The sequence below is a fragment of the Bactrocera oleae genome, chromosome Y (genome assembly GCF_042242935.1).
Source record: "Bactrocera oleae isolate idBacOlea1 chromosome Y, idBacOlea1, whole genome shotgun sequence".
In the NCBI taxonomy this organism is placed as follows: Eukaryota; Metazoa; Arthropoda; class Insecta; order Diptera; family Tephritidae; genus Bactrocera; species Bactrocera oleae.
The window spans coordinates 3,669,369-3,696,015 of record NC_091542.1 but is presented as its reverse complement, the minus strand read 5'-3'; the positions used below and the strand labels follow the sequence as shown (position 1 = coordinate 3,696,015).

At 36.1% G+C, this 26,647-nt stretch overlaps 1 long non-coding RNA gene across 1 annotated transcript in view; it reads left to right on the top strand.

Annotated features, from left to right (window-relative positions):
* The window catches only part of LOC138858253 (uncharacterized), a 497,314-nt gene that overhangs the window by 327,454 nt on the left and 143,213 nt on the right, over positions 1 to 26,647 (top strand). The window contains exon 2 of the long non-coding RNA XR_011397439.1: positions 17,981 to 18,034. This is a non-coding gene — a long non-coding RNA (uncharacterized lncRNA). The remainder of the gene's footprint in view (positions 1 to 17,980; positions 18,035 to 26,647) is intronic.

Below are 26,647 nucleotides of genomic sequence, written 5' to 3'. Positions count from 1 at the left end.
TAAAGAAACAGTTAGAGCATCTTATTAGTCTGTGGCATATTAGTAATATGTGGTATTGGCAAAAATTGATAAAATCGGATTAATACTACTCTCAACTTCCACATACTACTTATAATGCTTTTCGTTATTTCAGTTTAATGCTGAATATGTCGGTCAGTGAGTATTAATATTTTTTTTATATATAAAGTTGCTTCAAAGAGAACATAGAGGATATCGAAACAATGTCAAAATTAATATCTTTCTGTAACCCCAATCTATATATAATATGTATTTTAACCTGGCTTTAAATCGTTCCCGTTAATCAAAATGTGATATTTTAATGAAATTATATGGTTAAGATTTTTAAAAATTATCCTTGGTCTAAACCTCCCACCTTCATATAATGATTTTCTGGTAGACGTTTACCACATACGCGTATTATATAAAATTGGACACTTTGGTTTAGTTAATATATATATTATGTATATCTCACTTCAAGCAATAAAATTCAGACTAAGTTTGTGGCCTTTAATGTCAAAAATATACCAAATTTGATTGTAATTTATTCACGAATTTATTTAATAATGGATTTTAATTCTTTCTCAACATTTTAATATAAGGTTTGAGGAGTTTCCTGGCCTTTGATTCTTGCGAATTGCAAGAGTATAAAATTCTCGGTTCCGCCCTAGTATCCATTATCGGGGACATATTGAGCCTACTGATATCCGCTCCTCTGGTACAACAGCCACTTTATAAACTCCACATATTAGGTCAAGTAAAAAGTTCGTTCGGTTTTTATCTAAGAGATTGCGTTATTGTCCGTAGTACTAGTGTTACGTGTCGCATCAGTCATACTATACGGCGTGTTTATTCGCGCTAAAAGTTTGTATTTGACAGTTTTTCGATTGATTTACTCAGTTCGTTGTGAGCGCTCGTCAAAGATGGACACCAACAAAGAGAAAATTCGCCATATTTTACAATTTTTCTTCGATCAAAGCGAAAAAGCAGCTAAAGCGGCTGAAAACATTAATTTAGTTTAAGGGCCCGATACTGTAAACGAACGTGTAGCATAAAGGTTATTTGCTAGGTTCCGTTCCGGTAATTTCGATGTCAAAAATGCACCACGCGTTGGGAGGCCTGTCGTCGAAAATTGCGATAAAATCATGGAAATAGTGGAAACAGACCGTCACGTGAGCACTTATTTAATTGCTGAGGAACTAAAGATAAGCCAGAAAACCGTTTGGAGCCATTTGCATAACCTTGGATTCAAAACGGAGCTCGATGTTTGGGCGTCGCACGAACTAATGCAAAACACATGATGGGCCGAATTTCCATCTGCAAATCGCTGCAGAATCGCAACAAAATCGACCCGCTTCTGAAGCGGACTGTGACTGCCGATGAAAAATGGGTCACTTATGACAACATCGAGCGCAAACGGTCGTGGTCAAAGCTCGGGGAAGCGGCCCAGATGGTGGCAAAGACCTGATTGACGGCCAGGAAGGTTTTGCTGTGTGTTTGGTGGGATGGGCAAGGAATCATCAAATTCGGCCCTCTACTGCCAACAACTGGACCGCTTGAAGGCAGAACTCATCCAGAAGAGGCCATCTTTGATCAACAGAGGCCGAATTGTGTTCCATTAGGACAACGCCAGGCCACACACGTCTTTGGTGACTCGCCAGAAGCTCCTGAAGCTCGGAAGAGAGGTTCTAAAGCAATCACCTTATAGTCCGGACCTGGGACCAAGTGATTACCATCTGTCCGTGGCTAACGCGCTTAATGGTGAGAAGTTGGCCTCAATAGTGGCCTGTGAAAATTGGCTCTCCGAGTTTTTTGGCAATAGAGACGCAGTCTTCTACGAAAGGGGTATAATGAAGTTGGCATCTCGTTGGCAACAAGTTTACGAACAAAACGGCGCATATTTGACTTAAATCGGACAAATGTACATAAAGTTATCATCTTTTGAAAAATCAATAAAAAACCGAACGAAGTTTTTACTTTACCTAATATTAAATCTAACCCCTCTGGTTCAGTTTATATCACTTACTATATAGATATGTATATATTATATGTTTTGACACTAAATAAATCTATGATCAATAACATTAGTTAATAAGATACCAAATATTAATAGAATAATGAATGTTGAATTCTTTCGCATTATTTTGATACTTACGCAACATGTTGCAACAGAGTATAGTTTTGTTCACAGTATTTGTTTGCATCACCTAAGAAGTCATAGCAAGGCCTCAATTACAGTGAAATAAACCTAGGATCCTACTTTTCATATCCTCATGGACGGAATTTTATAAGTATTATAATATATAAATAAATTTCAAACATTCTTTAATAAGCTGTAACAATCTGGACCGTTTTGATATTGATTGATTATTATTCAAGAGTTATTACATGTACACTTATCCAAATTCGACCGATCAGTAGCATGTGAGTAACAAAAAAAATGGATCTATTACCACACTCCACGTATAAGATTACAACAAAAATAACAATAGAATAATATATTTTTATCTGTTTCAATATCAAGTTAAAGAGATGAAGTACAGAAGGCGCTATTCTATAACGCCAACTCTTACCGCGAAAGTGATGAATGTTTAAATTTAAATCTTACGTAATACAAAACTCACTACCCTCCCTGCCCATGGTAAGAAGTTATAAGATTCACTAAACACCCACTCTCCCCTAACACCTTGCATAATTTATGAATGCCCCTTACGCTATTTTAGAATATTATTTCAGCGCCATTTACCATTCGCAACTCGAACTCAAATAAAAACGAATATCTGACACAACTGCAGCGCAATCTGCCGGAATTTTGTGTAACACGTTCTAACATCAACAAAAATTTAAAAAATAAGTAAATTCATTGTTAAAACATTATCTAGTTGATCGAATTGTGAATCTCCTCGACACCCTTTGAACTCACACAAAAAATTTCATCAATATCGATCCAGCCGTCTCCGAACAAAAGAAGTATATATAATATTATATATTTATTAGGCCATTATTAATTATGCCTAGATTAAGTAGAAAATCTATATTACTAAGTCGTCTTCAGAATAGAAAACATATGGGAGTGCTTCCTGTAAACTCTTAATATAGAGATAGTGAGCAGTCACAAGATACTGTTAGTCACGCTAATAGTAGATTAGATTCCAGTGTACGTCCGTCCGAACAAATTATCAATGCAAATCAATATACGCTGGGAAGCTGAGAAGAAAAAGGCAATCGATATAATTCGCCAATTTGGGCTTTCAACTCTATTTAGGAAGAAGAAGCCAACAGTTTAACACCCCAAGATAGATATCGCTTAATTCGGTCAGACGCGGTTAGTTATGATAAATCTTTTGACTACCGCTATCAACAAATTCTTAAGCTTTTTAAAGATAAAGCCGGAATTTTTGGAGAGAATTTTGTCACAAATTTCTACTGGAGAATTGAGTTTCAAAAGAGAGGTTCCCCGCATGAACATGGCATCTCATTAGTTTTACTGACAATTTTATTTCTACAAATGGTTCGGTAAGCTCCTTAAAAAATGATTTGGGTTATCAAAAGTACTTGTATAACCACAGTCGGTCTTGTAGTAGGGAAATAAAAGGAGAACAGTTTTGTTGTTTTGGTATACCATATCCACCAATGCCTGCAACTCAAATACTGTTACCTCTTACAGAAACAAGTCAAAATTCAGAAAGACACGAGGAAATCTTTTTCAAAATTCAAAACGTTTTAAATTCTGTAGTCATAAGAAATTTCTAATTTAAGCGATTATGAACATTTCCTCTCAGATAGTAGAATAAATATGTTTTTGATGACTATTTGTTTCCCCTTAGATCAAGTTTAACAAAACCCAAAATTTTTCTAATAAAAAATTTTTATAAACACTTATTTTGATTTTAGAACTCCTTAGAGCCAATATGGATATCCAAAATATGTTGTTGAAATGTCATGAAGAAGAAGAAGAGAGTTAAAACGATAATTTGCCAGAAAGCGGTGCATGCCTCTTAAAGACGGTAACGATTTTGTTAAAAAACATACCACACCTTGTATAATTCAGTCAGGTTTAACCCAGATGTGGCCAGAGTTGAGTAGTTCCACGAAATTGTATTGCTTTACTATCCATGGCGGAATAAACAGCAAGATCTGATTTAAACCGATAATGAACAGACTTGCATAACACATCGTATTCTAATTAAGGAAAATCAAAGAAAATATTATATGATGTTTTTGAGTAAAGAAAACTTGAAAATATTCTATAAAGTCTTTATAATGTTGATGCGAGATTAAAACAACATTTCAAAACAGACAGCCAATTCGGTGGTATAAGTAACTCTCACCTGTTGGAGATAGGTGGATATTCTCCCATAATCCCAATGATACATACATCACTTTAGTTGGTTCCCCTTTGTGCGAGTTATATAAGTTCTTTGAATTAAGAGAAATAATGAGACAACGGGAGGATCAGGTTTTTGCAATTGCATTAAACTATATGGCATCTGGTACGATGGCAAATGAGGACATATCACTAATTAAAACTCGAGTAGTTAATTTCGAAGAAGTTCCTGATGGTGCAATACATTTATTTTGGTCCAATGAAGAGACTAATAATTTCAATGCCTTCAAGCTCAGTGGAATCCCTACTGAAGCAATCTTTTCAACTGCAAAAGACTCAGTTGAAGGAATTGGTATAAATGAAAATGAGAATTTGGGAAAGAGTTAAACTTTTCAAAACTTCTGAAACGCAGGGAATGCCCTATAAGTTGACACTAAAAATCTCCGCCAAATATAAGATTACAGTGAATATAAACACGTGTGATGGATTGGTTAATGGGGCAGCTGGACAACTTATACAAATTGATTGCCATTGTTCTTTTCCAACAATTCTGTGGGTTAAATATTTGGAACCTTCTGTTGAATTGAAAGCACGATCAAAAAAGCCCCATCCTCTAGAAAGCTCTTGTACACCAATTGAAAAAGTTCTAAAATATTTTCAATATAAAAGAAATGAACAAATTTTAATTGAAAGAAATCAGTTAACAGTTGTTCCGGCTGAGGGAATAGCTATTTGTAAAAGTCAGGGTGCCACATATAATAAAGTTGTGGTTCATACTCGACCCGGAATGCCTAGAGCTTCAAATATATGTCGCTTATAGTCTAGCTACTTCTGCAGAAAGTCTTCTCATCATAGGAAATTTTATTTCTCCTTACAAATTTTCTGAATCGGATTCTGTATTATGTTCAGAGTCTTCACGCTCACTTTAGTAATATAAAAGCGACTGTTTGATGCTATATTCATTGTTTTATGTTTTGGAGTTATCCTCGCGAAAATTTTGATATACCAGGATTTACTTCAATTAACGAGCTGAGGATAGATAGAACGCAACAAGCAACTTATATGCAAAGCATAGTATTGCGAGCTCTATAGAATCAAAGGCTGTAAAGAAAATCTATTCAGGCCGCAAAGTTTTAGACGCAGTTTTGTTTAAATGATTCAATATTAATACTCTGGCTCAGTATAGAAATTCAGCTTTCTCTGTCAGACATTTAAATCTAGAACTTTAGGAAGTTATTACTTCTGAGTTACTCAATCAAACTTTCTGTTGAAGATTTCAACATTTGTTTAATGTCTACAAGGACTACAATAGGAAATCTGCTCCAAGAAAAAACTTTAGTTCTCTGCTTTATGTAGAATATTCAACTACACCTGCCTGTACACAGGTTGATTGGGCATTTTGAAATATGCATCCTTCCCATGTTAATTCAATTACTTTTGAGACAGTACACAGCTATCATGACAGTATTTGTGTCTCTATTTCGAACTAAAGTTTTCAGACTTAGAGCAATAGTTCTTCATTTTTTTCAAATATAATAGAAATAAAATAATATAAGAATTTTGACAGTAGTTTTTAAGAAAAATATGTAGTTATAGCACCGTGAATGTATCCGTTTCCTGATGCGTTTTAAATTGATTATTACAACGGAAAATTGTGTTTTTCTTCATCAATAATGTTTCTTCACAGAGTCATTGTAATAAATAAAAAATGGCACCAAACAAAGAAAGTATTCTTAAAAAAACCTCCAAATCAAAGAAAGTTAAGCCAAAAAGAGCAAATGAAACACCTGAGGAATGTGACTTACGCCTTGAGAAAAATCGTAACAGAAGACATATGGAAGCTGAAGAAGAGCGTGAATCACGGCTTCAACAAAAACGCGACAAAGAATCTTCATCATGAGCTACAGAGACAATCCAAAAACGTATGCAAAGACTTGAAGCCAATCGTAACCGAATGGTTCATTCACGAAAATGAATAAATTTAAAACTTGCGGCTTTCAACTACAATAAAGATGATCATTACATTGATAAAGCCACCTGAACCACTTCTTAGTTATATTTTTAAGCGCACCCCAACTTCCAAACATTTTTTTCCAAACATTCGAAAGCATAATTCATGCTTCCAAATAACGTTCTTTGGAGCAACCAACATAGTGAACAATGCTGGTTACATGCCCACTTTTAAAGTGCAAGGTCAAAATTACCACATATTTGGATTATTGCTCCCATTTCAAGATGATCCCAAGTTTTTAAAATTTTATTTCACCGGTAATGAAGCAGCTGAAGCTGATAAGCATTGCGCAATCAGTACTGAAGTAAGACGAGAAATGGTCTTAGAACTTCAAACTATGTTTCATAAACACAACAGCGTTATCCGTTCATTCAAAACAGCTCTAGACCAGATGCCGACAGATGATTATAGGGTTGTGATTAGAGCAAACCAAACACCACCCGGGGATCATAAGCGGCGATTCAATGCACCGGTAAAAGACGACGTTGCACGGGTTATGGTCGGAACAGAATTCGAGTGACGCGATTTCATCATACATCTCCGAAATAAAAATCTTCGACGCGACGCGAGTAGAGATTATAACACTATCAACGAACATGTGTGTTTATTTACAGCAAGACTTATCTGCTCAAACAATTTTTAGACATAGGCAACGGCAAAATTCAAATTGATCCTGTCACAAATGAGACACTGTTTACACGTTTAAGTGGCTCCAATTCCCTTTGTGTTTTGCTTTTGCATTAACTATCAACAAAGCAAAAGGTCAACCGTTGACTATCGCTATGAAAAAAACGAAAAATGTGTTATACCCACTACCCTTAAGATGAGTTTTAACGAACTAATGAGTTTGCTGTGTTAAATGGTTATCGCTCATATTGTATATATTTATAACTACTAGCTTTTGATTCTATTAATTTAATTTATCTTTGCTTTTTTTATTCATGAATTGAAACAAAAGACTTCTATCTGTCATTTACCCCGGATGAAATCATTTTAACTGGTTTTAAATAACTATCAAAGTACTCTCTTCTTATTTATATCGTTTATATTTATCACGTACTATTATATTATTATTTTAATTACATTTTATATTTTATTGTCCCGATGCCAGATATGCTTTTGTATCAATGATAAGAATGATATTTATTTACTAACATGTATATGGGGTAGGTAATAATCTTCACCCGCTCATGAAAATAATAAGAGAAAATGAATACAAGTATGAAGATAATTGAATAATTTAATATATTTAAGAGCTGAATTAAATATGAATGTTGTAATTTTTGTTAGCTAAGAAAAATAAAGCAAAATCTAGCCCGGGTAAGCGGGCTGGGTACGCTAGTAACAAATAAAAAATATTATTCATTGCACAAAAACGATTTATTTTCATACTCCTCAATATAGTTGTAATGCATTCTTTAAAAATCAATTATAAGCGTATACAAAAAACACAAGAACGATTTCGCATAATTTGAGTACATTTAGTTTACAAATTGCTCTAATTAATTTAACTATGAATGTAAATAACTGACGTAACAGTTCCTACTTCTAATTATTAAAATATATAAAGAAATCTCAAACGAGTATACCATCCAACTTTGCGAGAGTATAAAATGTTCGGTTATTTCCGAGCTTATCCCTTCCTAACTTGTAAATATTTATATTATTATATTTTTTTTTGCCAAATAAAAATGAATTACACATTACTGAAAAAGAAAAATTCGTTACCAATATTGGCGAACGCTATTTTGGTTACAAAAAAAATTAATGAATTAAAAATTTTAAATTGAATAAGCCCTGTAAATTTTCAAATACTTATGAATTTATATACAATACTATAAGTAAACAACAATACAAGAGATAAGCGATGATACAATATTAATAAGAAATGCCAATAACGATACAATAAAACAGAACTGAGATTATAGAAAAATATAATTCCATAATAATTATATAATTAAAGTTGTAAATTGTAAAATAGAAATTATACAACATGAATATAAAAACAAGTAAGGAAGGGCTAAGTTCGGATGTAACCGAACATTTTATACTCTCGCAAAGTCAAATGGTATACTCGTTTGCGATTTCATTGTGGATTGACTGATATTTTCGGTAGAAGGTCAACTATAGGCACTGGGGTCCACATATTTAGTACTTAGGGGTTTGAACAGTTTTGGTTCGATTTAGACAATTTTTGGCCGCAAGGTGGCATACTTTAATTGCATTATTCACGCAAAGTTTTACCCCGATATAATCATTGTTACCTGATTTGCATAGTGGAAAGTGAAAGAATCAGATGGAATTGAAAATGATGTTACATGGGAAGTAAGCGTGGTTGTAGTCCGATTTTGCCCATTTTCGCACTATGACATAGAAACATGAAAAGAACGTTACGCATCGAATTTGGTTGAAATCGGTTAAGCAGATCTCAAGATATGGGTTTTCACCTAAAAGTGGGCTGTGCCCCGCCCACTGTCTAATTTTGAACGCGGTTCCTATAAAGTCATCTTATACCATCTCAGAGATTAAATTTAATGTCTCTGGCGTGTTTAGTGCTTGATTTATCGCGCTTTTAGTAGTTTTTAACAGTACCGTTATATGGGGAGTGGGCGGAGTTGCCACCCGATTTCAACTATTTTCACACCGTCAATAGAAGTGCTAAAAACATTTGCTTCTAGTGAATTTTGTTATTATAGCATTAGCGGTTTAGGAGATATGCACATTAAACCTATTAGAGGCGGGACCACGCCCAATTTAAAAAAAAAATTTTAATTGCAGATGCCCCTCCCTAATGTGATCCTGTGTACCAAATAACAGTCTTGTATCTTATTGCGGAGCTTAGTTATGGCAAGTTATTTGTTTTTGATTAATGGCGTTTTGTGGGCGTGGCAGTGGTCCGATTACGCCCATCTGCAATACCAACCGTCTCACGGTACCATGAAACATGTCTACCAAGTTTCATAAAGATATCTCAATTTTTACTCAAGTTAGAGCTTGCACGGACGGACGGACGGACAGACGGACGGACGGACAGACGGACGGACGGACAGACGGACGGACGGACAGACAGTCACCCGGATTTCAACTCGTCTCTTCATCCTGATCATTTATATATGTATAACCCTATATCTAACTCGATTAATTTTAGGTGATACAAACAACCGTTAGGTGAACAAAACTATTATACTCTGTAGCAACAGGTTGCGAGAGTATAATAATAAAACAGATATTGATATTGTTATATAAAATATTGAATATATAAAAGAAATTGCAGTATTGAAATACCATAAAGCTGTATCATATGGTATTAATATAATATTAATAATCATAGTAATGGTGGTAGTAGTAATCCTTGTAAGAATGGCAAAGAAAAAAACAAACAAACAAAAATCGTAAATATAAGAACTCAGAAGAGTTCTTACAGCAGCGCTGGAGAAGTTGCGTCACCAGATGACTCCACCCTCCCAAGCTGCCAAAAAGAAGTATTTGAAAATAGCCCCCAATGTAACAAACAACATACATATATATCTATCTATATATAAGGTTGTCATATATCTCCCTTCCGCTTTTTTGCTCTTCATTCAATGCTTTATAAAAAGTGTTACAGTGATCGGATTTATTTCAAATATGCGCCGTTTTGTTCGATGATCTGTTTCCATCTAGACGGCAACTTCCTAATACCTTCCTCCTAGAAGCCCCCTCCTTATTTGCGAAAAATTCGGACAGCCACTTTTCAACTTCACACCACCAAGGGCATTCGCCATGGACAGGAACAGGTGGTAATCACTTGGCGCTACGTCCGGGCAATATGGTGGATGCGATAAAACCTCCCATCCGAGCTCCCGTAGCTTCTGACGAGTCATCAACGAAGTGTGTGGTCTGGCGTTGTCCTGGTGGAACACTACACCCTTCCTGTTGGCCAATTCTGGACGCTTCTGGTCGATCACCTGCTTCAAGCGGTCCAGTTGTTCGCAGTAGATGGTAGAATTAAGCGTCTGGCCATATGGGAGTAGCTCATAGTGGATGATTCCCTTCCAATCCCACCAAACACACAGCAAAACCTTCCTGGCCGTCAATCCCGGCTTGGCCACTGTTTGGGACGATTCACCGGCCTTCGACCACGACCGTTTTCACATGATATTGTCGTATGTGATCCATTTTTCGTCGCCAGTCACCATCCGCATCAAGAATGGGACGAGTTCGTTCCGTTTCAGCAGCATATCGCAGGCGTTGATTCGGTCCAGAAGATTTTTTTGCGTCAAATTATGCGGCACCCAAACATCAAACTTTTTTTTGTATCCAGCCTTCTGCAGATGGTTCAAAATGGTTTGGTGACTAACTCCCATCTCCTGGGCGATGTCACGAGATGCCATATGGCGGTCTAACTCGATGTATTCCATGATTTGATCGGTATTTGTCGTCACAGGTCTTCCGCCGGCTGGCTTATCCATGGTGTCGTTTTCACCGGCTCTGAATCGTCGAAACCATTCCTCCGCGGTTCGAAGTGATAGAGTACCATCCCCGAACACACCATTAATCTCACGGAACGTTTCTCTAGCGGATTTGCCTTTAACGAAGGAAAACTTTAAAATAGCGCGAATTTCGGCGTTAGTGAACTCCATGTTTACACGTCTATAACTGTTGAACGCAATATCCAAACTAATCATGCATAGCGTTGTTTTGTAGGTTATGTCAAGATCTTTCAAATTATGTATAGTGTTGCCAGATACGAGCTCTGTAACGCTTTGTACATAGCCGCGAAATTCAAAAGACAAAAAAGCGGAAGGGAGATATATGACAACCTTATACATAAAAAAGAAAAGCTCCGAAACGGCTGGACGGATTTCAATTAAAGTTTCAGGACCAGGATTGACTGTATTTGTCAAAAAATGTACGTAAGTGCGTAGGTAAATATTTGAAATTTTTGTACACACATTTGCCCGTATATAGGCACATGACTTGTTGAATGTGTTTCCAGTTACGCATGCCACGTTGTATATGAATAAGGGTTGATTTTGCACTTGCCATATGCGATGTATGTTTGTAACAGTGTGTATGGTTCTGATTTCCCATGAAACAATGAGTGTACATATTTACATACATACGTTACATATAGACAAATGAACAATAATAATGGGTACTTTCATATTTGTTTACATGCACACATAATTATACATATACTTACATATATATGTATAAGAATATTTGCGACCGCTTAGTATTTTCTTATGGGGTTATATCAAGCAAGAGGAGTACAAAATCAAACCCAGAAATCTGACTGAACTGAAGCAGTCCATTAAATAGATATTTGAGGCAATCCCGACGAACCCTCCAGCCCGCATTAATTTTCTAATTAGGTGTCGCATATGCGTGGCTCAGCATGGAGGAATAATTAATTGTATAAAATTAAATAAGATTTTCTATACAATTCAAAAAAATTAGTGTAATGCATTGATTAAAAAGAAACTTATTATGGTTTATTTTTGTAGCACGATTCGTGAGCCGCCCTGTATATGCAGAATATCTTAAAATTATATGTAAATTCGTTTGCGCATTGTAAATATACGAATCTGTAAGCGTACATTCCTTAACATTGAATTTAGCATTATTTTTCTCATTTAACATTCAAAATGCTCAATTCTGCTATTTTGCGCTGGTGAAATCAGCTTATAATTTGTTTGTGGTGAAATGCACTACCATGAACCTTCTCTATGATATACGTTCTCTGTCAAAACTGATACTGTAATTGGGCTAGATTGACTGCAAAAAACGCCAAAATTAATTTCGATAATATATTTACTATATTAAACAGCTTACTCAAATATAATTTAATTAGACCTTAGCCATAGCAAGGCGAGGTCGGGGTCTTCTAGTATATAATATTATAAGTTATTAATAAGTATCATATCAACTTGTGTATGCACTATACATTGTAATATGCTATTGCAATAGCATAAAAAAATTCAAAGCCACCGTTGGGTATGTACATACTTGTATTGTAAAATCAGAGAACTTAAATGAACGAGAAGGGGCAAAGTGAATTTTGTATGATGCTCGATTGGTGGGCTGAAAAAATGAGATCAAGGAGTTCACCATTTTCTGTAATATTTGCTGTTATTTAACAGAAATGAGAATTTATAACAGCGTTCTCTGACAAATTACGTATCTCCGAACACAAAGAGAAAAATGAAATGAATGAGAAAACAAAAAATACAAATGCCACTTCACATATGCACGATTATTTTTTGCCATATAAACGATTTTTATGATGAAAAATTGATAAAATATGATTTTTTTGCACAAATGCTACATAGATAAAATGTGAAATATTATGCATGAAATGATATTTTACTATTTTCATAAGTTTCTAATTTCAGTTGTTACAGAATTAATAATTTATTTATGTACATATGTACATCAATATATTATATTATATAATATACTTGTAATAATATATTATCTATCTATATATATAAAAGAAAGTCGTGTTAGTTACTCCACTTATAACTCAAGAACGGCTGAACCGATTTAGCTGAAAATTGGCATGAAGGTAGTTTAGAGCCAGGAGAAGGACATATGATACTTTTCCCGTGTGACTTGACATGAAACGTCAGTTACTATAAAACGTGGTATAACAAAAAAGAATCAGACTTGGAATAACAAAACGCAAATGACAGCTATGTAATGACGTATGGATGACAATTTGATATTTGTAAGAAATCAATAATAAAACTATTTCTAAATAAATAATTAACAATTATAATGATAGTGCTATTGCCCATTCGTATAAACAGTGAAGTGAACTATAAAACTCGGTATGGTTGAAAATTTGAATTAGAGTTTGAGTGAAGTGAAGTTTAATTAATAATGCCGCGACCAAGACGATCGAATCTTTCCCGAAAAAGCCGAAAGGACTGAAGAAGAACAAGAAATTGCACGTGAACAGCGCCGCGTTAGTGTGGCTCGACTTCGTGCTTCTCAATCACGAGAGCAAAGTGAAGCAGCCCGTGAAACAGCTCGGTTGGCAATGCAGAATCGTCGAGCGAACAACAAAGGTCAACAAATAGATAATTTGCGACGCAGAACAAGATATTTATCAAGTGCTGATTTGAATCGAGCGGCGTTTCAATACGATTGCAGCAATGATTACAGCTTGCATCCTAGCGTTTGCATTGGGCAAATGGATGTAGTTTGCGAGTATTGTGGTTCATTAAAGTTTTCCGGAGAAACTCCTGGATTATGCTGCCTTAATGGTAAAGTGAAATTGCCATTCTTAACTCTGCCACCTGAGCTATTGTATTCATTGCTTTGTGGCGAAACACAAAAATCACGCCACTTTCTTGCAAATACTCAAAAATACAAGGGTTGTTTCCAGAGGACGTCATTTGGGGCACATATTATCGAAGAACGAGGATTTAATCCCACTTTCAAGGTATTTATTTTTGTACTTATATAGAATGTAGTTAAATAATAACTTACTTTATCTATTGGTACCTATGTAGTATATTTGCTAATTCTGAACTCTACTCTCCCATAGAAAAAAGTATTTATAACCCAGTTAATACTGTCTGGTTTTTATTAGAAAACGATAGTCATTGGGATACGACAATCGCTGAAGCCATTATCTCTGCATCTCCAAGTCAGATATGCGCACTATTCGCTATCATAAATTCGACATGTTTTCCATCAAACCCATGTAACCTGTGGCACAAATACAAGAATAATATGTCAGAAGATATTTTACATCACATTCGTGTCAGTTCCAGAAATTACGATATTGAGATGAATGAGGAGATACTTAATCGTGCTTTACTCTTGATAGAAGATATGTGTTACCTCATGTGCGGTAGTTTATTAATCAGGTTAGGAATGCCAGCACCATATCGTGAAATGAATGACAAAGCGAGTTCACTCACCTGTTCAACCTATATCTTAGATTGATGTCTCTAATTAACGTGCACCTGTGCGGCTACATGAATCCACTAGTTGGCGGCATCTTAGCTCACCCTGTTTAGGCGCAAATGGCCGCAAAAGGGTGACACGTTAAATTCCAAAGTGTTTTTTGGTCAATTGTTTTAAAACGAAAACCACAACGGGAATAGGGCCGATTATATCGACAACGTACAAGGTGCAACAATTTAATGATATTATTCAGTGACGCAATGTACAATGAAGCATTGATTGTTATAGAGAATCATTGCATTGTCATCAGCAAGATGTAGGTGGAGAAGCTCATTCAGCATTTAAGCTACTATTAGACATTTAAAATAACAAATATGCAGTGTGAAATAAAAAAAAAACAATCGTCCATGGCCAATTGTAAAATTATCATTTGTGATGAATGCACTAGGGCACACAAACTTTCGTTTGAGGCATTGGATAGAATTTTGAAAGATATAAAAAACAACGACAATCTATTTGGTGGAACTCTTTACTTCTTTCAGGTGATTTCAGACAGATGCTTCCCGTTATTCCACGTTCAACGTATGCAAATGAAATCAACGCTAGCTTAAAATCATCGCGACTATGGCGTAATATAGAAAAATTACATATGACAGTAAACATGCGCGTTCATATGCTTCAAGATTCATCTGTCGAAACTTCTTATAACAACTGTTAGATATTGTCAATGGAGGAATTGCTATGTGTTAAAATACTGGATGAATAAAATTACCGACGAATTTTTGCACATTCATTAATTCACAAAATATTCGCACTTAACTTTAGATATAGATTCGCAATGATGATCAATAAGTCACAAGTCCAAACGTTGTCTGTTTGTGGCTAAGATTTGGATACAATATGCTTTTCCCACGGACAAATCTTTGTGACATGTTCTCGAGTGGGCAAACCCTCCAGTTTGTTTCTATTAGCTAAGTACGGACGGAGCAAAAATATTGTTTACTCGATTTCGTTGGGAAATTAATCTTTGTTTATTTTTAATTAAGAATAATTTATTAACATAAATAAAGTAAACTTATTAACATAAATAAAGTAAACTTTAATCGTCTACAACTCTTCATTCCTTTTTTAATTTTATTTACATCCCCAACACACAAATACTTTTAAAAAATAACGTATATGGCAGATCAACGTTTGCCGGGTCAGCTAGTTATCAATAAAAACATGTGAGCGCACTGCTCTATATGTAAGTATGTATGCACAAATATGCGTGTGACCGCGCAAAATAAAAAATGCTTACACAAATCTACATGCATTTAAGCGTACAAATGTAAGTACGTCAGCCAATAGGCAAAATACAAACATTGTTGTACAAAAACAACAATTGTCGCTAATAGCATTAGCACCAGAAATCAATATGGCAGCCAAATTGACAAATCCTAAATTTGTAGTAAATCACACACCAACAACATTTTCATTCATGAACGCTGGCGCACAATCCATAAGCTAAGTCGTTTCATTCATAAAAGCAAACGCCTTACACATCTCCCCGAGCATGCGTTTGCCCACAAGCGTCTTTTCGGGTCGATGGCAAAAGCTAGAAATTATAAATTGAACATCTTTCTGATGTTCCCTCTAGAAGGGAAAAGTGGCAACCCTGCAAATACAGAAAACACAGAAAAAAGTGGCAATAAAACTCTTGTCGACTTAAATATTTTACAATTCTAAAAATATGTAAAAAATATTTTTCCGTGACTCGCAAAAATCTGCGTCAATATGTATGCATGCTCATATATTATATAAAAATACATATTTACAATGATTTGTGGGCAAAGCTGTTAGAGCGGCAAGGGAAGCGGTGACAATCTGCGAGAGTTCGTTTATTTTTCGGCACATCTCGGATTTTCTACCAACAACCCAATGTTGTGACGCTTTGTCGTCGCGTGAGTCCTTCGACAGATTGACTCTTTTACATAAAAGCAAAGAACGTGAGCTTCGATCATTGGTTGACCGTGTCAACGGAGATTTCACATGAAGTAATGAATGTTCATATCTACATACATATGTTGTTTGTAGACAAATTTACAAATATTTTTACACATGATATGAAAATGCCGGCGGCAAAACACAATTTAATAATAAACATTTCTCATTAAATTTTGAATTTTATCTGCTTTTTTTTAAGTTGGGAACCTCGAAATGGACCCTAATGCCATGAATATCCCCTTATTGTCAAAATGTAGAAAAATATTCATGATATTATCCATGTATCAGTATGTCACAGACATGTGTACTAACTTACCGCCTTAAGCAAAACATCCTCGAAACATTTTTGGAATCATTAGAAGAAAAGGCGGTCTTCAAGACCATCCAGACCAACAGTCATCAATTTTGGAATAAAATTAAGCAACTTTAAGTCTTGCTTTTTGGAAATTTTTAGATTTATAAACATTTATTACTGTTATTAAAGGGACTGTTCAGGACTGTTATTAAAAAACAAATATTATTTGTTTTTTTTTTGAAAAATTTATTGGTCGCCTTCAAAATAGTCTCCTTCCGCCTGAATACAACGTTTTGCACGTTCAAGAAGGTTATTGAATGACTTTTTTAGGTCATTTGTCGGTATAGCGTTGAGGATGGCGGTCGTCGCCTTTTCGAGTGCATCAACGTCAGCATAGCGGTTTCCTTTCATGGCCAAATGTAGTTTTCCGAACAAATAAAAATCGCAGGGTGTCATATTAGGTGAATAGGGTGAATGGTTGATGATATGAATGCGATTTTTGGTCAGAAAATCTGTCGTGAGTGTCGAACGGTGTTTCAAATCGGGACAAATCGAGCACAAACCTTTCTGAGGCCTAAATTTTCTGTAAAAATACGATAATTCGATTCCATGTATTTAAGCGATGATTTCGACTCTTTTTAATGAATTCACGCACAATTTCCGTGTTTTTTTCGTTCACAACATCTTTTGGCGGCCCGAACGTTCGTCTTCGAAACGTTCGTTCATCTTGAAAACGTTTAAACCACTCGGGAATACGGCTACGGGAGAGACAATCATCGCCATAAACTTGTTTCATCATTTGATGAGTTTTGGTTAAAGTTTTACCAAGTTTAAAACAAAACTTAATTCTGGCTCTTTGTTCGATGCTCATTTTCCGACCGACACTACAAATGTAATGTCGCATGTAGCTCGATATTTCAGCTGTTATACAAGTCAGCTGTTATACAAATTTTATACGACAACACTGAAGAATACACAATTGAGGGATAACAATTTCAGATAGATGGCGCCACTAGAAGCCGCGTTGTTTAAAAATGGAACTTTTGAATTGTACCTTGTAGTAATAAAATTAACTGAGTATATGACCTATAATGTAACTTAATAAAATACCACATTTGATTGTTATCCATTGATGATTTCGTCAGAATTGTTTTGACCTGCGGACATTTTCTTTGTTTTGATCCTAGCTAGTTTCACGAGTATAAAATATTTGGTTCCACCTGAACTTAGCGCTTCACTACTTGTTTAATATAAAGTTTTTGCAACACCTGAAGGTGTTTAACTGGCTTTTATCCTTGCAAGTTGCGAGAGTATAAAATGTTCGGTTATACCCGAACTAAGCACTTCCTGATTTGTTGAGATATACATATATTATTTGGTTTCACAAAATATCGCTTGATGCCACAATATATTTATATAGTTATAAACTAATTTGAATGACCACTTAGATTTTTTATTTCAGATTCAGTTTGGCCCAAATAGTACCGGTGAAAATTCGAAGAAAAACCAGAGAAATGTAAGTAAAAACGTAAAATTTTCCAGTAAATATTATTAAGATTTTTATTTATGTATATTCCTTAAAAATTTTCAAATACTTTTTTGTAAACGATAACTTGAGAAAAAAGTCAGATTCTTCATAAAATTGGTATTACAGGGAGGTTGTAATGTAGATGGACGTACTCGGACCATCGCCACGTCCACAACATACCGATATTTGATACAAAATATAAGATACAAAACTGGGCGCATAATTACTGTACCAATTATTGGTATGCATATATGCTACCTACTTAGTTCTTATTGTTCTGTATATATCATTAAATTATTTACAATTAAAATATTATACTTGTACATATACTTCTAACAAAATCAAAATTCTTCCTCAGTCTGAAATTTCCGTCATCTTTAAATCATCTTTGTCGGAAAGATTTTTTTCTAAACCACTCAAAATTTTTTTTAACTCTTCTTTAATAAAATAAAATTTTTTCAAAAGAACGGAACCTTAGCGCGTTGAAATTGAAAGCAAAATGAAAGGAATTCAACTTTACAAATCCTGCCATTGTTTTACATAGGTACACTATCATATTATATTTCGATAACGAAATTATTTTGCTTTTTACATCGAACAGTTTTGTCGACTTCGTTTAAAAAACATGTAGGAAAAGGGTAAGTTCGGGTATAACCGAATATTTATTACGTGGAAAGAACAAATGCGGTGGAACACCTTCAGAGTTTGGAACATTTTGCCATATATCAAACTAAAGAAAGTATCGCCGTGATTTATTCATTTAAGGAAAGAAGATACACTGTTATTATTTAATTTAGATTTCTTACATATTGGCCGATAGATACGGTATGAAGTGATCCGAAGGTTCGAAAATATTTATGTTAGGTATAGGTTAATTTTTATGAATTTCTGGCACAAGTTATTGTACGATTTCGACAATTTTTAGACGTAAGATGAAACACCTTGAGGGCGCTAATTGTGCAAAGGTTTATTCTGATAACTTTATTGATGTTTGATTTGTATACTGTAAAGTGAAAGAATCATACGAAATTTAAAGGTTCGTTTTATAAGAATTAGACGTGGTAGTCATCCGATTTTGAAAATTTTGCAGTGTCTAATTGGAATCTTTGGGTAACCTTAAACATCAAATTGGGTTGAAACGGGTCCATTGATTCCTGACATATAGGATTTCACCTAAATGTAGACGGTGCCACGCTCATTGTCCAATTTTCACACCATATCCTAAAATGCCCTTCCCTAGCATGCTGGTTGTGAAATTTAATGATTGTGGCTTATTTATTCAGTTAGTTATAGTACTTCAGTAGTTTTCAACATATCTGTTATTTGGGCAGTGGGCGTTGTTATCGGTTTGGATGATATGTACATCAAAAAATTTAAGGGACGGAGCCACGCCCTGTTTAAATCCGTTTTAGCCTGCAGGATTCCATATATGTGATATGTTTTGTATGTGACGTGTGGTGTTGCATTGGGTTGTGATGTGTTGTATGATGTTGTACGGTGGGTTGAATGCTGAGTTCCCAAATGTCGCGGGATCAGTAGTCGCATGAACATTCCGACCATCCTAGGCGAATTAATTGCCTAGAAGTCTCTGCAATTGTTGCAGAATGCTCACTAGTGCGTTCAATGGCGCTTAGGCGCTGAAAGGGATTCCCGTGTTATCTATGCCGGTGAGTGGTCTGCGTTGTCGACGGATTTGCTCGTTGAGAGAATCGATCTTCAAACTGCTCCTTGTTTGCATCTCTATTGCCTGTGTGGACTCGTGGTGCTTTGCATTCTTGGTGGTGCGATGGGGGAGCTGATGCTCTCGGCGCAGTTACAGTTTTGGGAGTGTTGTGGATATCTTCTACACCCATTTCTATTGGAATAGGAATATATAATTAAATATGGTTTGACACATATTTTTATATTCTCGCAACATGTTGCTACATATTATAAGAGACGAGTTCAAATCCGGGTTATCTGTCCGTCCGTCCGTCTGTGCAAGCTGTAACTTGAGTAAAAATTGAGATATCTTTATGAAACTTCTCTCACTTTCCACTATGCAAATCAGACAACAATGATTGTATCGGGGTAGAACTTTGCGTGAATAATGCGTTTAAAGTATGCCACTTTGTGACCAAAATATGTCTAAATCGAACCAAAACTGTTCCAGGCCCTAGGTACTAAATATGTCGACCCCAGTATCTATAGTTGACTTTTTACCGAAAATATCGTTCAATGTGTAAAATATATAATTGAAATTCATATGATAAAATAAATAAATGAAACTCTCGGTAATACTTGTAGTACGGTTTTGTGTAAAAAATGGGTTTAATCGGATCGGTTCTTATACCCCTCATATACCTAATATAAAGATTTTTGAACTCCCACCTGACCTTATACCGCATATATCGACCAATATATGAGTTACCTCAATAAAATGATCTTTGTGCCTAAAATGGATTAAATCGGGTTAAAATTTTACTTAGCCGCCATGTGATTAATATTAGAATTTTCGAACATTGGTCTGACTTTATTCCATTTGATTGGTGATAGTATGTACCTTAATGAAACAGTGGGAGCATTTTAGTACTTGTAGTATATGGGATTAGCAAAAATTGATAAAATCGGAACCTTCAGTGTTCTCCAAACTCGTATAAATACGAATTAGAGGACAATGCAAAAGGCTCAACAGCACCAACATAGCTCATAATTCCAATTACAACAAATCAGCAGGCAGGAGCAAATATCAACGCGGACGGACACAAAAAGGCGCGAAAATCAGATCGCCCCAGCAGTACAACAACAACAACAGCAGCTCCACCAAAATCTACGCGGGATTATCAACCCACATCAGGTTATAATTGAATTTATAGTTAATTTATCTTATTTAAGTCTTCATATAACACTTAACAAACACACACATAAATATTGTACAATTAACCCACACAAATTGTCTATATTTCTACCCTATATACTCAAAGTAATTAAAGTTACATTTTGTTGAATTTTAATTAACATTTGATTTTATTTGCCACACCGGCAAACTCAATGTTGAGTACCCCGACATTTTGGTCCTTCGAGCCGGATCCGTTCCCGATAAAATAAAACCTACCCAATTAAACACCGTTTATATATTATATATTAGGTGCTTTTTGTGCTACACGTTCGTTTACAGTATCGGGCCCATAAACTAAATTAATTTTTTCAGTCGCTTTGGCTGCTTTTTCGCCTTGATCGAAGAAAAATTGTAAAATATAGCGAATTTTCTCTTTGCTGATGTCCATCTTTGACGAGCGCTTACAACGTACTGAGTGAATCAATTGAAAAACTGTCAAAGACGAACTTTTGGCGCGAATAAACACGTTTTCAGCGCCGTATAGTATGACATGATGCGACTCGTAACACTAATACTATTGACAATCTCTTATATAAAAACCGAACGAACTTTTTACTTTACCTAATATTATATATTCACACACCCAATCAACCACAAACTTGGATTGATAATATAATTAATAATAGTTATCAAAAAAATATAATATCAGTGTAATACGGAATAAAAGTGCAAAGTGAAAACAAATATATATAATAAAATAAATATTGTGCTTAACAGGTATTAAGTGCAAAGTATTTGGGAATTTGTTATTGCCATATTCCGTTTAGCATATTGCTCATAATACATACCTAAGTAGGTACTTACAATATATAATATATATTTTTTGAGAGCCAAGTAGCCGTACTCTTGGTACCAATTCGTACATACACTTATACATTATATAATATATATATTAAAATTGCTCATAAGTACGTACTTACAATATAATATAAAATTTTTGAGAGCCAAGCAGCCTTACTCTTGGTACCTATTCGTACATACACGTATATATAGGTATATATATATATTCAAATTGCATTACCCGCTCTGTTAAATATTCATTGCTAGTGCATTGCGAGCAAGCAAAAAAACCCTGTAGGAAAAAATTCAATAGACTCAGTAGGAAATTTTTTGTTCATCGGAATTTTAAATATAATATTGTGCATATATAAAACACATAAAAAAGTGTTTTTTTTTTTTGGAAATTCGCCAGCATTTGGGAATTTATTTGTTAAAATTTAAATAAAGAAAAATTCGTAGAACCCCACAAAAGAAAAATTACTAGAAATTTATTATTTGTTTCATTTAAATTTTTATAAATCGTTGCAATATATACATACATAACGTGGACTAGACTATTTCTTGATGGCATGGAGGGACCTGGTATCGCAATACGAAAACAAACGAGTTCAAGTCAACGCGCAATTAAAAATCTTGTTCAATTTACCCCAAACAAACCAGGAAAGTGGAAGCGCTATTAAACACCTTCAGAGGACCGTCTAAAATTGTCTTACAAATCTTCATAATGTATACATAGACAGGACTAGTTGGGACCCAATCTTAATCTTCTTATGTGGATTGAAACTACTTAAAACTTTACTTCATCAATTTGAGGATACCCTAGAAGACAACTCCGAAATACCATCATGGAAAACTTTCGACGCGTTTCTTACCCATAGATATAAATCTTTGGAAGTAGTAGGAAATCTAACTGACCCCGTTCCAGTTACCCAACCCGACAGTGGGCCTTATAGAAAAGGAAAAGACAGGAAATTTAATACCTTTCATGCTCTGGAACCTTGAAATTGAGTTTTTCACACGCTAGTGAAAACCCTGTAAAAGGCAGTATCATCTCAAAAAAACCCCAGGACATTGAGAGTTGTAAATTATGTAGAACTCAACACTCCATTCGGGAATGCCCAAAGTTTTTACAAATGAATGTCGAGACCCGAATAAACGTAAAAAAAAATAATGGTTACTGTTTAATTGCCTTGCATTATCGCATAGCTTCAATGATTGCAAGAGCAAATACTCATGCATCCCAATCCCTCCCGCAAGGATCAAGAGCCTCGAACCCGCCTCTTGACTCTACCAATAGTAGTACCTCTCAAACCCTTAATCCCAATACAAATCCGCAAGACTAAACAACTCTCTTACATTCCACTGAAAATAAAACTCAAGACCCACACAACTCAAGTAGGAAGCAGGATTTGCTAGGTACTGCCATAGTGCAAGTTTCTTACAAAGGACAATTATATACAGCTCGAGCACTAATGGACTATGGGTCAGAAGCTACGTTCATTTCCGAGAAGTTCCACAGAAAATTGAACATACCCACATTCAAGAAAAACGCACAAGTGACCGGATTGAACAACACAGTCTCCGCAACAGCTATCAAAACTTACTTGATAGACAAATTTCTAATAAAGAATTCGATTTTAGCTTAGCTGACCTTCACTTCTATAAACCCAAACCTGTCGACATCCTTATCGGAAGTGATCTGTACCCACACATAATTCTCAGTGGCGTACAGAGAAATGTGCTTAGGTCATTACTAGCCCAAGAAACATAATTCGGTAGGATTCTTTCCGGACCCACACCTGAAAAACCTATCTCATTTCAATGTTGTCATTTTTCAATAAGACGACCCCAGACAAGTTGATCACACAATTTTGGGAAGTCGAAGAAGTTCCGAAAAAGCCTCTACCCTCAACTTCGGATATACTGTGTGAGCAAAATTATCAAAAACAACCCGAAAACACTCAACTGGGCGCTACGTGGTAACATTACCCTTTAAAACCCCAGAAAAAATAGACTTGGACAACTCAAGATAACTCGGTCATATGACCAAAATTGAATATGACCCCGCAGAGAATACGAAAATATAGTATCTACCACATCACGCAGTCATCAAACCCGATCGCTTAACGACCCAACTGCGAGTGGTATTCAATGCATCATGCCCCACCTCAAATAGAAACAGCCTCAACGATATACTACACACTGGACCTATTCTACAAGCAGACCTGGTAATCCTATTCACGATAAAACATCGTTTAGTAAAAGAGAAGTATTAGTATAGCAAAATTGTTCGACCCAGCTGGTTGGCTTAGTCCCGTTGTAGTCACAGCCAAAATAATGATGCAACAAATATGGCTCGATAAATCCTATTGGGATGAAAGTTTAAAACCCTTAACTCTCCATCGCTGGAAAACCTTCATAAAGAATTACGAAACCCTAAATCTGATTAAAATACCTCGGAGGACCCACTTTTCGACATCCACGATCATCAATTTCCACGGCTTCTCTGATGCATCAGAAAAAGCTTACGCAGCAAACCTATACATCAGTGTTTCTACAAACACAAACACCTGGGCAACTCTTTTGATATCCAAGACTCGTGTGTTCCCAATAAAAAGTATATCTTTACCAAGGCTAGAACTTTGCAGAGCGGTTCATCTGGCGAATCTAGTGGATGCGACCCTACCCCAATTAAACATTACTCAGTACCGTACTCACCTTTGGACGGATTCTACAATTGTCCTTTCTTGGCTAAGCAAACCCCCATGCTCATGGACAACCTGTGTATCCCACCGAGTTGCCACAATTGCAGAAAAAGTTGGAACTGAAAATTGGCGTCACATCGAAAGCCAGGACAATCCGGCAGATCTGGGTAGTCGCGGATGCACCTCTCTGGAAATGGTTAACAATGACCTCTGGTGGCACGGACCCCAATGGCTAAAACTCGACCCGAAACATTGGCTAATTACCCGAAAATCAATCGATACAACACTGGAACTGCGGGCAATCAAGACTTTTGTCAACACAGCACAAGAGGATATACTGGATAGATTTTTATCACTACCCAAAGCCATTGGAGTCATAGCATATTTATTCAGATTCTGCTCGAATGCGTCACCCAACAGATCACAACAGCCACACACAACGTTGGAAATAACTCCAGACGAGTTCAAAACTACCCGCACGAAGTTAATTATTTTAACCCAAAGAAAGGACTTCAAGGAGGAGTATAAAATAACAAGCATACACAGAAAAAGTACAATTTTGACCTCAAATCCTTTAATCGATCCCAAAGGAATAATGCGAGTTAATGGCCGATTGAGTAATTCAGCCGCATTATCTTATAATGAGCGTCATCCGACTGACATCGGTTTCGTTGCAGGTGCGCTTGCAGGGGCAGTTGCAGCCACAGATCGGGGCGTTGGGGCAGGCCCCGTGCGTGGCACGTTGGTAGCCGACCGCACAGTTGGCGTAGGAGTAGTTGGCTTATCCACATCCATGTTAATTTGTATGAAAGAGTTGTTTAATTATGCAGACTTGTCATATAAAGAATATGGATGATCGTGCCACGTTATGTGGCATGAACGGGTCAGCGTATTGATCGACCATTTTTTTATTAGTTATTTGTTATTTTTAACGGTTATTAACGAGTTTTTCGGTTTTTTGTTTCTTGATTTGATTATTTTATTGTATTGCGGTAGTATCGGTTGATTGTTTGCGATTTGCTGTGTCGCAATTATCGGCGGTTGGGAGAAAGCATAGTTTCACGAGCGTTCTGGTTAGCATCCTTGTGTACGAAGATCAACCACTCGTATGTGCCGTATCGGCTGAAATCGTGATGGAGAATTTTAATTCTTTCCCAGCGATTTAATAAGGATAGCGACTCCACGCCTGGCTCAGGTATGGCCAGAATGGGTGTTTCTTTGAGAAAATACCCTGGAGTTAAGGCTGTGAAATCGGAGGGATCTTGCGAAAGGATTGTAAGAGGCCGTGAATTGAGAACGGCTTCAATTCGAATTAATAATGTCGTAAATTCTTCGTAATTGAATTTGTAATTTCCAGCTACTTTTTTAAAGTGGGATTTAAAGCTTTTTACAGCTGATTCCCATAAACCACCCATATGAGGAGCGCTTGGGGGGATGAATTGCTAATTAATGCCTTGGGGCGCATACTTTTGTACAATCTCAGGTGAGACTTGTTTGATAAAGTCCACAAATAGTTTTTCGGTGGCTCTTTGAGCTCCGATAAATATTTTACCATTATCGCTCATGATCTTCGATGGAAAGCCGCGTCGACCGACGAAGCGAGCAAATGCCGCAAGAAAAGCCTCCTTCGTCAGATTAGTACAAAGCTCAAGGTGCACTGCTTTTGTCGTAAAACAGACAAAAACAGCCACATAGCCTTTCATCAGAGTGGGAGACCTTAACATGGACGCCTTTATTTGAAAAGGCCCAGCAAAGTCAACACCTGTGATGGAGAAAGGCAGAGCGAAGTTGCAGCGTTCCGGGGGAAGTGCTGCCATAATCTTTGTTCTCATCTCTTGCTTGTGCGTGGTACAGATTTTTCACAAGAAAATGCACTTCTTTATTTGGGGCTTAAGTCGGGGAATGTAAAATTCCTGGCGGACCATATGTTGCATGAGGCGATGTTCGGCATGAAGCATTAATATGTGGATATAATTGATGAGTAGTGTGGCAAGTCGAGACTTCTCTGGAACAATTATGGGATGGCGTTCGTTATACGTTAGGCTTGAATTGGCAAGCCGACCATTCACACGAAGAAGACCTTCCGTGTCTAGGAATGGGTTTAGAACTAAGAGGGGACTTCTCTTGTCAATAGGTTTTGATTCTCTCAAAAGTGATATATCGTGGCTGAAGTAGCGCGCTTGCGTAGATGCGATAAGAGCGACCTTTGCTTTTTGTATGTCTAGGTGCGTCACTGTA